The 16,804-nt window shown below is 36.3% G+C and overlaps 1 long non-coding RNA gene across 1 annotated transcript; it reads left to right on the top strand.

The window, feature by feature from the left end:
* The first annotated feature begins 2,825 nt into the window (after window positions 1–2,825).
* On the top strand, window positions 2,826–14,647 carry LOC117200545 (uncharacterized). The gene is made up of 5 exons (XR_004482130.2): window positions 2,826–3,002; window positions 5,049–5,220; window positions 7,171–7,335; window positions 7,930–12,842; window positions 13,062–14,647. It is a non-coding gene; the product is annotated as an uncharacterized LOC117200545 (long non-coding RNA).
* Window positions 14,648–16,804: the final 2,157 nt, after the last annotated feature.

The raw sequence follows: 16,804 nt of genomic DNA, 5'->3' as shown, positions 1-16,804 counted from the left end.
GTGTTTTAATTCCATTTCTACCATGTGAGTGGATCTGCTAGGTGTCTTAAGTGGTCAGATGACAAGAACTCTCTGAACAGGACTGACATGGATTTTTCCTTAGTATCCTTGCATCAGAGGCCTTGAGGTTATTCAAAAAGATGTTGGTGTCTTACAGAGCCTAGTATAGGGTTTTACAAATAAATGGTACTCAATAAATAATTGTTTATTTGGTTTTATTGTTGAAACCTAATGAAAAAGAAGTGTTCTAATCTATGTAGGGAGCAGATAAAATGGGATTTTGTCAGGGAAAGAGAGGAAGAAATGTACTGCAGAAGTCTGTTAAACAGGAAATATATTTTTTGCATCAATTATAAGGTTGAGATGAATTAATAAAAAATCAGATGGTTATTAGACTAATATATTACATTAATCTGTTCCTCTTACAATTATAATGTACTTGTATTCTCTATTGTATAACTAAAAATACAATAAACATATTTTAAGTAACATTATATAGTAGACCTAGTACTATTTAGTGAAATGCTTTTTAATTTCTATTAATTTTATAGCATCTAACCCCTAGAATCTCTATACTAAATGCATTTCTGAAGCTATTGACTTCTCTCTACATTTTGTAAGGATAGTAAATGAAACCTGTAGTTCAGTTAGGAAATGATAGGTTGTTAACTTGTGACAGGTTTTCAGGAGCCTTCTTGATGGATTAACTACATCTAAATTGCAATGATACCCTGAAGTCCTCTTTACTTACCTTTCACAGAGTTGAATGTACCATCATCATCACATACCTTAAAAATGTATTCTTCAACTGTAAAATGTTTTCAGAACAAAATGGCATGAGTAAATGAGTATGTCATTCTCATGTGAGCTACTCTGTGGGCCTTTCTTTCTTTCTGGATCAAATAAATTTCATGTGAAATTATGGGCATAAGTCCACTTTTGGAATGCTGAAACTGAAAGAGTTATTACCAAGAATATGACAAAGCTCTGCCTTTTAACTTAGATCTTTTTCCATGCAGCATCTGTAAACTGATTAGAAAAATATAGATAAAATTTCCATATTAAACTGGCTCACAAAAGAATTATTTTGTGACCCACAGATTTGTGGTCCTCAAACATCACCAGATATTTTTTATAGTTTTTTCTAGTGATGCCTTGAAATCAAAGTATCTGCCCTCAAGTAAAGGAGACCAGATTTGATATTAATTTCCATAATTTCTTAAACCATATTTAGTTTTTCTAGAATATATGTAATGAATATAACTTTTCTGTCTTCACAACTGAGTATTAAGATATTAGGCCAGTGATTCTAGAATTAACTCTTTGAATAAATGATATACTACAGCTGTATAATATTGATTCTGACTCCATTCATCTTTTATAATTAATCAAGTATTTTATAACTTGCAGCAATATTGCCTGTAACTTGTGCAGTAAGTCCATTGTTACTGGGATACCTGGGTCCTGGGAAGTACAGTTCCGTGCAGAGCTTCTCTGGCTACTTCTGCTACCTGGAGCTTTAAAATATCTTTTTATTCATCCAAAGAGCAATATATGCCAATGATAGAAACCCAAATGATATAGATGGTTATACAAGGAAAGGAAAGTCTCCTTCTGATGCCAGATATGCAATTCACCAATCCCTCCTCCCCAAAGGCAACTGTTAAGTTTCTTGAATATATTATCTAGAAATGTTCTGTGCATGTGTAAACTTTATATATATAAAATATATATATTTATATATAAATGTTAAATTTTTAAATATACACATATACACATGTACACAATGTTAAATGTTAAATATACATATATATATCATACAGTATAATGCTGTGTAAGTACAAACATACTGGACATGCTGTTTTGTAACTTGCTTCTTTGTTTAAAAATAGATCTTAGAAATTATTCCATATTAACACTAGTATTACTGATAAGCAAATATAAAAATTGGACATATCCCTAGAATTGGAATTACTTGATCAAAGAACATGTGTATTTACAACTTTTAAAAACTTTTGGTCTGCTTGGAATTTATTTTGATAGGAGTAAGGTAGGGATCTAGCTTGATCCATTTCCAGATGGCTGCTAGTTTTCCCCAACACTCTTTGCTGATCAATAAATCTCTCTCTACTACTCCAACATATATAGTTTTTATCATATACTAAATTCCATATATATGGAATTCCATGTATATATATATTCCATATGTATATATATATTTAGACTTTATTCTCTATTCTGTCAGTCAACTAATCTATTCATCTTTTTAATTACCATAGCTTTAATATAAAAATACATTAATATAAATATCAGAATAGGCTGGTCACCTACATTTGTATGTTTGCTTTTTGATCTAATCCTTAAAATTAATTTTTTTTAAGTTTAAAAAGAAATCCTCAAACAGTTTGGATTGATTTATGGGGATTTAAAATCATTAAGTGTCTCCTTGTGTAATAAAAGGGCATGCATATTATTTTAGTTTACATGGTTATACTATTATTTGTATATCTTTAAGTGTTTCCATTTATATTCTAAAATAAGATTATCTCCATTGCTTGATTTATCAGCTCTAAACAATATCTAGTGATAATCTGCCTTGCAAAATTAGAAAAATCAGTGTGCTTATATTCTTTATACCATATTCTTTCCTTTGTTCTTCCTCTCAATATTTATTAATTAGATTGTTTTGCAACATATTTATTATTTACAGCATTTATATTCTATTCTTTCACCAAATTCTACTCTTAAATAATTTCCATGGCTTTTTTATTCAAGTAGAATCAATTTACTCCATTAATCCTTTATTATTTTTGCAATTATTCTTGAGTTCCCTCATGTTTGAGATGTTATTTTCCTTTACTTTTGAAGAATATCTGGCTGGGAATGAAATTTCTAGATCACCCTTTTACTGCCTGGATCCTCTAGACCTGCTTTACTGTTACCTGGCAATGAAAGTTCTCATGGAAAGTGAACTCAGGTTCTTATGCACCACACACCAATAGGTGACTTGATTGATTTTTTGGCTTGGGTGCTCATAATATCTTTTAAGTCCATCTTTGAAATTTTGGGGTTGATTGTTTTATATCAATTTTGGAGGGGAAAATTTACCTTTCAATCTTTTATTTCAGGAAAGTTTTCTTCTATTATATCTTTTAGCAAACTTCTGTCTCATTTGTTTTGTTTCCTTTTTCAGCAGTGTCAGTTATGCCTATTTTGGAACTCATTTGTCTGTCATATTCTTTCATTTTCTGTCTACTATTTGTGAAGTATTTTCTCTTTTTCATTTTATTTTGCTCAGTTTTATCAATGTTGTCCTGCATATTCATGGCCTTGCTTTCAGTAGTATCAGTGCCCCTTTTTTGATGCTTCTAATGTTTCATTCATTTAAATCATGATTTTATTTTTCTGTTTATTTCACTAGTTTTATGTAAAAGTTCCTTATGACCTTCATCTGCTTTCTTTATATGTTTTGTGGTATAGTTTTCTTGGGGTAATTTTTGGCTGTCTTAATTCTTTTCTTCAAGTATTTCTTTATATATTTTGGTGGGTTTTTTCCTTTCGTGTATCTTTTTACATATTTCATGATGGTTCATTTATAGTTATTACTCATCTTAGAATTAAGGCTTTTAAAAAAGGGGGAGGGGGCTTCCCTGGTGGCACAGTAGAGAGTCCGCCTGCCGGTGCAGGGGACATGGGTTCATGCCCCGGTCCAGGAAGATCCCACATGCCGTGGAGCGACTGGGCCCGTGAGCCATGGCTGCTGAGCCTGCGCGTCTGGAGCCTGTGCTCCACGACGGGAGAGGCCACAGCAGTGAGAGAGGCCCATGTACCACACAAAAAGGGGGAGGGAAAGCTGAGTCATTTGTCAAAATAATAGAATATATGATCCTTTGAAATAAGAGCACTGAGAAGAGATGAAAAAGCACAAAGGACAAAGGATGAGACAGCAGAAAGAAATGAATAGTGAACTGTAGAGCTCAAAAAGAAATGGGAGAGAAAAACAAAATCATAACAGAAATGAAGACAGCATTAGATGCTGCAAAGGATAAAATAGACAACATGAAAACATAGTCAATGATGAGTAGAATAGGCTTGGAAAGCCATTTTTTAGTGGACCAGCTTTTTTTTTTTTTTTGAAGATATAGTATAGCAGAAGAACTTCAACAGTGAACTGGATTAATTAATTGTCTTTGTAGGCTTTATAAATTAAGGGAAAACCTCATCTGTGGGTTGGATTCTGCTGTTATCTAGTAGAAGTTCTTATTGGGTCATGTTGAAAATTCCTGTGTTTCAGGATTTCTTGTGTACTGATTTAGTGTTTAGCTCTTACCTTGCCAAGAACTGGTTACTGTCCTCCATCTCTCTTCTCACCTCTCACCCAACAGGTGAATTTTTCTTTCAGTATGTCAGTTTTCCCTTTCTTGACTTCATTGCCACAGTTGGTTGTCAGATAGCTAAAGGGACTCTCAAGTGCTCTGTCATGCACCCAGATCTTACCTTTGCAAGTAAGGAGTTGTTGATTTCACTCCTTATCTGGTGCCCTCTAGTAATCTGGAGATATGCATAATCCACTCTCAGCTTTCTCTCTTAATGAGGTCTAATACTCACCATGCTTGGCAAACTTCTTTTTTTTAAATACATAGTTTTTAATTGAAGTAGAGTTGATTTACAATGCTGTGCCAATGTCTGCTGTACAGCAAAGTGACTCAGTTATACACATGCAGACATTCTTTGACAAACTTCTTAAAGTATGGTTCCTCATTGTGGCTGCATACACATAAACATTTATATTTCATATTTCTATTTCTATGTCATATTTCCCATTTTTCTTCATATTATAGTTTTGTCTATTTCAAAGAAGAGAGCCTAGGCTTTGCCATATTAACTAGACATCTTGAAATGGTCATATGAGAAAGCCATTCCTCTGGACTAAGCATTGCTCTCTCACTGTCAGTCACCTTCTAGAATGAAGACACTGAGTTAATGACATGATGACACTTTAAGTCAGAAACACTGGAGTCTAAATTTATTTTTATCATGTTTTGAAGGGCATGGGAAAGTGCCAGAGAAGCACGAGTGGCAGCTGCGTAAAGGGTGAAGAAATTGACGAGGGAAGAAGTGTTGCCTTGTTGCTCCAGGCACTGACTTTCACAGTGACAGCCACTGGCATTCTCCTAATGACTCTCTACTTCCTTGGTTCCTGAGACAGTTCTGAACAAGGTAAGATGTTAACAGTCCCAGATTCATTGGTTGGTAAGAGCTGGAATTAGCAGTGCTGTCCACAGATCAAGGGTAAGCCCAAGGTGTTCAGGTGGCTGACAAATTGCAGAAACACCTTCCTACTACCCAGCTTATATTTTATGATTGGACTATACCCATCAAATTCTGGCCCTCCATAAAATAACTGCTGAATGAATGAATACTTTGATTCCCTTCTGAGACTGGAGTTAGGCTTCAAATCTGGCTACTCATCTGGGGCCCTGTTGCTGTTCCTCTGTATTCACATGGCCTTCTACTCTATGCCTTTGTCTTCTCCTTTTCTGTCTGAAACAAAGACTCTGTCATTGGATTTAGAGCCCATCTGGTTAATCAGGATGATCTCATCTTGAGATCCTTAATTACATCTGCAAAGACCCCCCCCTTTTTTTCCCCAATAAAGTCATATTCACAGGTTCTGGGTGGATATATATTTTGGGAGCGGTCATTCAACCCACTGCACTTACAAAACACGTATTGGAGAACATTCTCATGTATGACAGACATAGTCCATCAGTAATGAATTGATATATAGGAAAATTGTAAGCTGTGATTTATGTGAGATTCTCAAGGAGGTGACTACAACCCCACCTCCTTCCTGCCTGCTCACCTCTAACATAACAGTGAACTGTTGCAGTGGTAGTTGAAAATCAGTGGATGATTATAAGGCCACTTAAATGCCTGTCTTTGTGTATAGCCAGGATTTTACTTTTAGCTGTGCCTCACCCACAAGGTTGAACTCCCCTGACATTGACACGTGTCCCAACCTCATCTACACTTGCTCTATTCTTTTTGCGTTTTACTTTGCTGACCCTATGTGGGCCCACACTTTGACACACTGCCTGGTTCTGTAGAACTTCCCCTCCCACTCTCAGCCATATTGTGAGGGTCCTGGCGTGATTTCAGTGCATACTGCATTTTCAATGAAGAAAATGCTTGCAAATTCTGTCATTGTACTTAAGCTCATTTTGCTGTAGTTCTGTAAGCAAGGAGTAGTGATAATAGAACAGTGGGCATCCAATTTGTTGAATGCAAAACAAAGGAAGTTAGGCAACCTACCTAGGTTCACACAGCAGGTTACTGGTAGAACTAAGTTTCACATCCAGGTCTTTCTAACTCCAGAGTCCAAGCGTGTAGCCACTATGCTGTAAGGCTCAATTGGAAAGCAGCCACTTGAACCAGGGATGGGCTTATGTTACCACTGTGGGCAAGTTTAATAGAACCCCACAACAGGCAATCTCTGTGAGATCATCTGACTCCTCAAAATACTGTAGACAATGAAATACATTACTTTATCCAGAGGATTAATTACTTGATTAAAGAATATAATATAAGCATATGTAAGAATATAATATAATATAAGCAAGAATATAATTCTTCTTGCTTTCTGGTAACAAAGGCTGCTTTTAAGTTAAATTTTCAATGCTGTGCATGATACACAATTCCTATAGGTGGTAGAATGTTAGAAATAACCTTGCTCATTTAAAAAAGCATGAGAGAGAGGGCAGGGGATAACAATGGTGATCACAGTAAAATGAGGAACAGTCGAAGGCTCTACCATAAAGAGCAAGAAAAGCACTGAAATTATACTACACAGCCTAAAGACACAAAACATTTCATTTCCCTTTGCATGAAACTGGTCTGACCTTCACCGTCCTGAAATAACAGGAAATATTATTTCTCTGGTAACCGTACTGCATTTTAGGCGAGTAGTTAAGCAGAATGCTCAGCATGAATAAATACAGTTAGAAATTGTTAGGGCAGATCTCTATGAAGAGTGCATGTTAAGCAGTAATAGAAATGTTAGAGCTTACAACAAAATGAAATTCGTATTGTAAAGGTCAAACTTGCCTAAGAGAGACTTTTTAGGTAAACTATTGGGTTGAAAACCCTATTCCTCTTTTGTTTTAATAGTAACATATGGTGGCTGAGGTGATGTGTTTCAGTTGAGTGAATCTTGTAGCTTTATCCTGTGCTTGATTCAGCAGAGCTGTGGATGATTTTTGCAGGACTATGAAAAATGGCTGAATTCTCTCTTCCTCCAATCTGAAATTAATGACTAGGAACATTACCAACACGGTAGGTTTTCAAAAAAATAGTATAAGTACTTTATCTAGAAATGGTGTGTTTTCCCTTAGATAAACATGCAAGATTTTATGGGATAAATTTGTCTTTAGGAAGACAAATTTATGTAATTTTGAACTCAGCAACATTAGGTAAAAACAACTAATTTAACAATATTAGCTAAAAACTACTGGAGGTAAGAATCAGAGATATATGTATCTATATTAATCTCTGCCTGATTCCTGGATTTGAGGTATACTGCCTAGGCTCATTCCCTAGTGAGAAGACTGGCAGAGCCGTAAGAACTTGTAGGAGGACCAGAAGATCCCTAATATCACACCTGAACTGATGGATGAGCCATCAAAGTCGCCTCAGCCCTTGGAGAATTTCATACTTACTTAATCTTTAAATTTATCAGACATTAATTGAACCCCAACTATATACCAGCTGCTCTTCTAGAGATGTCAGTGAAGCATAGTTACTGCCTTCAACACTGTTTCGAGAGGGTGGGCATGGCGATCAAGCATGTATGCTAGTTACGGTTCAGAGTGCTAAGGAAATGCTGAAGTTGAGAGAGAGCCCAGCTGATACCACTCCATCTGATTACAGGACGGGCAGGAATTCAGGAAAAACTTCTTGAAAGAGGTGTGGTTTGATGGGAGTGCAGAAGTTATTTCATCTCTGGGCCTGTTTCTTCTTCTGTAAAATATTGAGAAATGATAGGACCACCTATCTTTCTGGGTTGTCGTGAGGATTACATGAGAGAGTGTGTGAGAAGCCTGGCACTTGTAGGTACTGTAAGTAAGTATTCATTATGATCCCTTTTGGCCACTTTCCTTAGGATTTAAAAACAAAAGCTTCTTAACTCTTTCCTGAGGTCAGGGAAGTCCTGAAACCTATGAACGTGGAATCCAGCTAGCCTTCTCATTTTTGTGTGATGAGCTGCATGAAATTAAGGTGTAGGTAATTTCTCAAACAGGTGATTCTGCTATAAGAGAGTTAATGGTTTAAGAGTGAATGGTTGGTGGGACCTCCCTGGTCGTCTAGTGGTAAAGAATCTGCCTTGCATTGCAGGGGATGAGGGTTCGATCCCTGGTCAGGGAACTAAGATCCCACATGCCGTGGGGCAACTAAGTCTGCATGCCACAACTACTGAGCTCACATGCCTCAACTAGAGAGCCTGCATGCTGCAAACTACAGAGCCCAAATGCTCTGGAACCCACGCGCCACAACTACAGAGCCCACGTGCCCTGGAGCCTGCGTGCCACAACTAGAGAAGAGAAAACCCGCATGCCGCAACTAGAGAAAAACCCGCGCACCACCACAAAGAGCCTGCATGCTGCAATGAAAGATCCCGCATGCCTCAATAAAGATCCTGCATGCCGCAACTAAGACCCACCACAGCTGAAAAAAAAAAAAAAGTGAATTGTTGGCCCCATGCACATCTAGACTATAAGGAAAAGTAAAGTGTTAATCCAGTGTTGAGCTTTTTGTTCTTTCCTGTCTCTGCCTTACTCTCTCTGCAGCCACCTTCCTCCTTAAGTACACCGCTTATGTCAGTTGTTCCAGAGACAAGGGCCACCATGTTTCCAGCTAACCTCATACATGATAACACCCAAGATGTGCATTTTAAAAGTTTGTTTAGATATGATTGATCACCTCAGGAAAGTCGTGTGATTACTAGGTAATAATCTTATTAGAAGAACCTAAGAAAGCAGCATTCTTGGTGATTTACCCTTGTTTCATTGGCTCAAGCACTGATCTCAAACCTGGTTGATCCATTTTAGTGAAAAGGTTAAAGTGAATCCACTTTCAAATGTTATAGCTTAACTAGAAATAATTTTAAGAGCTCACAATCAGGTATCTGTAAACTTTAATATTTATTTACTTATTGATTTAAATCAACTGAGATTATGTACTCCTCTCTTTGGGCACGTATGGCGCATATTGGTATTTGGTATTCTCTGCCAAGGATTCCTTTCTTCACTGGTATGTCCAGCCCTGTGATAGTCACGGTGTCTTTTAAACTTGCCACCTCCCTGTGAAAATTTCCTTGCTCATATCTTAGTGCCTTCCTGTTTTGGCTCTAAGTTATGACCTAGATTGTCATCTCTATTTCTCACCTCCTCTGTTGGTGGAGAATGAGATCGCTGTCTCTGATTGTCCTGTGATTCTCTTAGTGTCAGGAACAGCTAATAGTTTCCATGAGTGTTACAGTTCTTCTAAGCTGCTTGGAATAAAATGGGGTATCATTTCCTAGAGGATGATGACACAGCTTTCTGGGGCTGTCAAAACACTTTAATTCATTGAGAAGAAGCATTTGACGCATATTGTGAGAGTTATGCATACATGAAGAGAAGACTATCGAACTCAATGGGTTAACATCATCTTTCAGATAAACTTCATTTTTCTCTCCCCTCTTTTAGCCCTTGTGCCAGTGAAACGAAAGATATTTTTTAAAAAACCACGACATGAAAAGAGGGAAGTATTGTTTTTGTAAAGCAACCCTAAAACACAGCTATTGAAAGAAGCAATGTTTAAAAAATTTAGAATAGACCCATCTAAATTCTCAGTTTAAAATGACTTACTAATACAAATACCTAGAAGGCTTTAAAAAATTGTTAATGCTGTTGAATAAATGTTGAATGAGATAAATGAGGTGTCTTGAAATGGGGCTATGATTTATTATAATCATTTGTGGAATTTTGGTTTCCCATTTTAAATGGTATACCTCTTGCAGGCAGGAATGGGCTTCATTGTCCTCGTCATGGATAAGGGAAGAGTAAAATCCCCTGTCTTTACAAGGAAACTTGTTGGATTTCTGGCTCCTCCTTGACCAGCAGTTTCAGGTCTGTTTGTTTATTGGTTTATCTTTGCCTTTTCTTTTTCTTCAGGCCGTTCGGAATCACCCTTTTATATAGCAGATGGGTTTTTTCTTTTTAATATAATCTGAAGGTTTTAGATATAGAACTATAGGGGATTTTTTTGCTCATTTGTATTTAGTTTTTTGACAACCATTTTTATTTTAAACCTGTCTCTCTTTATGATATACTTTTAGTTTTTAATCATTTTTATTTACTATATGATCTGAGATATTCATATTTTTCCAAGTGTTTATATAATTAAGTCATGATTTAATGAGTTATCCCTTTAAGATTCACTATCTATTTGACTCCTCTTCTAGGAGATACAGATATCAGTATGCTTTCTCTTTAACCTACTTCCCCTTCTCTTCTCTTCTATCACCAGAGGCAGATTATATTATTATTTCTAAAGTACTATGGTCTATAACATTTACATTCTGTTCTACTTATAACTCTCACAGCTGAGTAGTGTCTTTACAATGATTTCTCCACTTACCTCTAAGTTTATAGGATATCATACTATAATAGTTGTTTTAAAGAAGAGCTCAAAGGAGGTGGTGTTCCTGATTTCTTGCATGTTTCGTATGATCTGTCAATTACTTTTATACTTGAAATAATAACTGGTTTAGATTTAACATTCTTGGTTTATATTTCCCTTTCCCAAAGATGTGGTAGATATTGCTCTATTGCCTTCTGCAGTAATTTTTAAATCTGAGGTCAGCCAGATTTTTTTCTTTCTTATAGGAGAATAGATTCTTTCTTGCCCCCCACAGAATGCTCTATCATTAAACTCCAGAAAGTTTCTCAGGTTATGTGCTGATCATTCTGTAGCAACTTTTCCTGGTATACAATGTACTCATTTTACCTATATGCTTGATTTTTCCCTTATTTCAAAGAAATGTTCTTTTATTATATCTTTGGATATTTTTTATATTCTTTAGAAATGTCAACTATACACACATTGGATCTCCTTTGGCTCTATATCAGTAATGTTCTTCCAAATACTTAAGTCTTTGTTCTTCTATATTTTTGTGTTTTTAGAAATGGCTTGTTTTTTCCTTCTGATACCTTTAATGTGACCTTCAGTAAGGTAATAGTTTCATTTTCTCTTCTATTTTTTGACTCTGATGCAGCATTTTTCACTACATTTATTTTCTGATGTTTTTCCTTGAGTCCTACTATGTCTTATCTGGATTCTTGTTTCAGAGGGGTTGTGATTTTCAAAATAATTTTTAATTTGAGGAATACTATATTTTTCATAATTTTTGGCCTGATTTGTGTTATAGTCTTATGAATTTTTTATCTGCCTTCTGCTTGCTATATACTTTTCCTTAGACTTTTAGTACTATTTTTACATATGTCCCAGCTGATTTTTTTCTATTTTTCATCTATAATACACACCTGAATCGGCTATTCAATGATGGATAATATATAGGAGAGTTAGGTAGAATGCAGCAGAAAGTTTGAATTTTAGACCATGGCTTTTGAACACATTCCCATGAATATTCTCCCTGAGGTATATAGTAAACCAATTCTGTGTTACCTAGAAGTCTTTCTGGCACCTAGTGAAGCCACAGGTTCTTTCTTTCTTTCTTTCTTTCTTTCTTTCTTTCTTTCTTCCTTCCTTCCTTCCTTTCTTTCTTTCTTTCTTTCTTTTTCTTTCTTTCTCTCTTTCTCTCTTTCTCTCTTTCTCTCTTTCTCTCTTTCTTTCCCTCTCCTCTCCCTTCCCCTCCCCTCCCCTCCCCTTTCCTTTCTCTCTCCCTTTCCCCACTCCCTCCCTCCCTTTTTTCCCTCCTCCCCACTTCCTTTCTTCCTTTCATTCCTGCTTGTCTGCAGGGCTATTTCCACTGATAATTTCTCTACCACCATGTTTCACCCACAGCAACTCTTTTGGGAAGACAACACGTCTGTATGCTTTCATATTCAGCTTGGCAATATCTGCCACTCTGTGGTACAAAGTAAGATTTACTGAGGTTTCCCAGCTCCTGCATGAAACCCAGTTGGCCATTCAAGTGAAGAGAGATTCTGTTTTGTCTTGGTATATCCCACCTACTGTGGTGAATGCTTCACTGTGCTCAGGGCCTGTAGTGGCTTCTGTCTCTTGTGGAGCCCTCCTCTGTCTTTGTATTATTTTCACTGTACCTGGCAGCCGTTGTGCTTTAGCATTGTGGTTGTTTCTTCATATGTTATGGTTTGTGGTTATGGTTGTTTCTTATTGTATTAGTTATCTATTATTATGTAACACAGCACTTCAAAACTTAGTGACTTCAGTCAACTGCAATGTATTACTTCTCCCGATTCTGTTGGTGACTGGGCAGTTCTGCCAATCTTATCTGGGTTCATTTACCTAACTTCAGTCAGCTGGTGGCTCATCTGCAATGGCTGAGACAGCTGGGATGTCTGGGCCTCTCTCTCCACATGTTTTCATTCTGGCTACCTTCATGGCATGGTGATTTCAGGGTTCCAAGAGGGTAGGAAGCTTCAAAACCTCTCATGGCAGAGACTAGAAATTGTCAAAGCAACACTTCTGCTGCATTCCATTAATCGAAGCAAGTCAGAAGACCAGTGCAGTTTCAAGAGGTGGCAAAGTCACATTGTAATTGTCATCCAGTTATAGAAGGAATTTAGCTCTTTGAGCAAACAATCTAAAACGTTGTGGTTCATTTTTTTTTTTTTTTTTTTTTTTTTGCTGTATGCAGGCCTCTCACTGTTGTGGCCTCTCCCGTTGTGGAGCATAGGCTCTGGACGCACAGGCTCTGTGGCCATGGCTCACGGGCCCAGCCGCTCCGCGGCACGTGGGATCCTCCCGGACTGGGGCACGAACCCACGTCCTCTGCATCGGCAGGTGGACTCTCAACCATTGCGCCACCAGGGAAGCCCCATTTTTTGATTTATGTTTCTTGACCATGTTTTCATTTGGTTTAATGGTAAAGGAAGGAACAGAGACAGTTTTACACTGTTGCCTTTATAGGAAGTCAGCTATTATTAGTTTTAATGGTAATTAATAATAATATACCTTCTTTATAATAATATAGCACCTTTTATTTTTTACTTATTAAAGACCATAGGCTGTAACTTAAGAAGTGACTCTCCTGTATGTAGTTAATAGCTCCCAATCATAGTGAAAGGATTTTGAGACCTGAAATGGGAAAGCTTTTGCCAGTTTATGTAGTAAAGGATAATGAATTTTAGACTGGAGGGCAGGAAGACAGTCTTCTATTTCTGATTCTAATCCTAGTTTTGTGATCTTGAGGAGATGAGTTTACTTTTGTCTCTCATTTACTAAAATGAAGAGGTTCTTAAACTTTAAGGTCATAGAAGTTACCTATGAGATGTTAAACATTCAAATCCTGTCTCTCTTTCTCCCTTGAAATTCTGACTCAATAGGTCCAAGATCTAAGAATCTGATTTTTTAATAAGTATTTTATATGATTCTGTTGCGGGTAGTCTCTTGACCACGCTTTGGGAAATACTTAACACCATAGGTTTTGTATTAGAACTTTGAAAACCTCAGAACCAGCTCCCATTTGCAAAATTCTATTGATTATGAAATGTATATTTAAAATGTGTTTGTTATTTGAGCAATGATAAACTATTTAATTACCTGCATCACTTAGAATGTCTTTGAGAATAAACATCCTAACTTGAGCTCAGTGCTTTCACATCTGCCATTATGGAAATAAAAGAAAAAATCAGTTTCTCATGTGCATCATTAAAATCTGTTGATTAAAAAAATTGTATGTTTAAAAAGTTCTCATCTTTGCATCATACTTTTCTTCCTTGCCATGCAAAATGGAAATAAGTTAACACTGTAATTATTCATACAGATATGGGGGCCAATCTTTGATAAGTTAAAAACCTGTACCTCCCATTGCCCAATATGTGAAAGTATCATGCTGTGTTCTAGGGAAGCCATTTCTCATCTCTCAGACATACCCTATCTACTTCAAAGTTAATTCTAAGCAATGAACAGTGGAAATTATTAAAATAAAGTTTGCATGTATTAAGGTCCTAAGATTATTAGCTAAAATATATTTTTTTAAATGTGAGAAAAGAGAGTTCAATGACTTTTAACATTAAATAGTTCAAGTGCAATGACACTAACATATAAATCATCATAGATAGGCTTTGGGGTAAGGATATATGAGTTAGTAACAAGCTACCCAGAACTAAAGAATATTCGCTTGCAGAGCATTGTAATTTTTTTTCAGACTTTGTGGGCCGCAGTTTTATCTTGAGGGCCATACAGAAATATACCATGGGCACATCTGGCCCACGGTAGTAGTTTTAAAACCCCTCTTTATGATAAAAATGCTTGTCAAACTCTAAGTAAGATTGATTCCAGGTTTTAAACCTTGTGTTAGTAATTTAGTTGACAGCTTTATTTTTTGTTAGAGCAACTCTCTATTGAGCCACTTGATGGCAGCATTTACTATGTGTTAACATTGAACATTTTTTTTTTTCTCTCTAGGTTGTTCAGCCTCGTTTAACATTGGTAGTGGAAAAGATTGATAGCAATGCAAATGTATTTATAACCAAGAGAGATAGTCACCTTCCACCCCAATTAGCCTTTGCATTGATTTACTGAGGAAAAACATCTATTACTGAAAAAAGTCTTACAGATTAGTGTTGCATTATTTTGTTACAGTTGAAATATGTAGGGAAAGTGATCTCAGAGAAGATACACTTTAATCTAACCAAAAGTATACTTTCCCAATAATTTTTTTTAAAAAAGATACATCATTGAGAATGCAGCTCTGGTTCAGAATACTGTACCACAATTTTTCCCCCTTATATCTATATACTTAGTTATTTGGATATTTTCTAATAATGAGCTTGTGTCACATCTTAGATCTTTAAAAAGAGATTTATTCATGAGCTGTTGCTTGGATAAAGCCATTGATCTACCAAAAAAGAAAATCCCATTTCTCAATTTCTTTGTGAGAATATAATTATGGTTGGAACTAAAGTCTTTTTTTTTTTTTTTATAATGAAAAGGCTTACTGCCTCCTGAAATATGTTTTTGTACCCCCTAAAGATTGGAACTGCAGCCGTGACTTTTTTCCTGCAGAGAAAAACCTACCAGTAATGATTGTATAAACATCCCGGCAGGTACTTTCTAGGAGAGGGTTCACTAAGAGAACTCCTGTTTGAGATTTACATGGAACACAAATTGGTAGAGATTTACAAGGCAGTTAATGATTTAGTGCTTTTGGCTTGAAAGAAAGGAATAGTATTTTTGGTTTTTGTTTTTTTTAACCATCCCTGTTTTCCCTGGTCCCTTATTTCTCTTTAAAAAAATCATGGCATGTGGAAAAGTTTGGTGGGCTTTTGTTTTTTGAGCTTTAACCAGAGAAGATTCCCCATATTATAATTCCTTGACATTTGAATTTATATGTCAGAGTAAGGTTAAGGTACTCAGTATAGGGTTGTAAAGAGGCTCTGCTGGACCATCAGGGCTGCCTAAATGGCAAGAAAGTAACATGGGAAGTCTTGGACTGAAGGCAAGTTTATATAAATATCTTTGTGGGTGTATATAAATATTCTGGGGAGGCGATTCCAGCTTTGCTATTTTCACAAGCTCAACTCTATTTTCCTGAGCTCTATGTATGTTTACTTACATACAATTGTACATTTCCTTCTGTTTATATATGCTTAGGTATTCTGAGTCTATAAAACGAGACTTATGTACCTTATACATTCTTCTTGTAACTAATGCTAGTTTAAATTTTAAAAAAGATTCTATAATAAAAGTAATGCAAGATTACTGTAGAAAGCTTATAAAATATAGGTACGTGAAAAGTAAATAAAAACAGATAATATCTTACCATGCCATTATTTGAGTGTTTTAGTCATAGATGTGTATATATATATATATATATATATATATGTATATTGCAAATAAATACAAAAAATTATAGGAATTGGGTCACACATTAATCTTGTACAGGTTTTCACAACCAAGCCGGACACAATTTCTATTGCTACACAATTCACTTATATTCCTTTTCTTTTTAACATAAGCACATAATCCTCATTTTTATATTTATCATTATGAGACGTGCTACCTGGTTTGGACCCCTGGAAAAAGAACATTTAAGTAATATCACTCTAGTCAGACCCACCAGGTCTGATTGCATACATATGGAAATTCATAAAGAAGATCCAACTCCAGATGGCCTGATGTCAACAGGGACACTTTCAAAATTGTATAGGAAGTTATGGTCTAGATCTGACAGGCATAATTGCTGTGATGTTCAGTCTCAGATGAAATCAATGCAGAAAAGAAAAAGAAAATAATTACCCTGACAGCTTTCCCAATCTGCAGCCTTTGCTGTATGTAAAGTGCTGTTCAGTTCTAGCCAGCGGTTTAGAAAGGAAGGAAGCGCTTAAGTGGCTGCACTAGAAAGGGGCTGGTTGTCTTTCAGGAGAGCCTTGTTTTCACTTTGCCAGTGCCCTGAACTGCTGAGTGCCCCAGCACAGTGCTGTCTCCCTCATTGGTGATAGAAGGTGCTGTGAACTGCCTGCCCAGAAATACCAACCGGAAGTCAGAACAATCTCAACTGCAGCCCTCTCACCAATTACGTGTTGTATGTGTGTGTGTGTGTGTGTGTGTGTGT

This window comes from Orcinus orca, chromosome 3 (assembly GCF_937001465.1).
Source record: "Orcinus orca chromosome 3, mOrcOrc1.1, whole genome shotgun sequence".
In the NCBI taxonomy this organism is placed as follows: Eukaryota; Metazoa; Chordata; class Mammalia; order Artiodactyla; family Delphinidae; genus Orcinus; species Orcinus orca.
The sequence above is the reverse complement of the archived record's forward strand: the minus strand, read 5'-3'. Positions and strand labels throughout refer to the sequence as shown.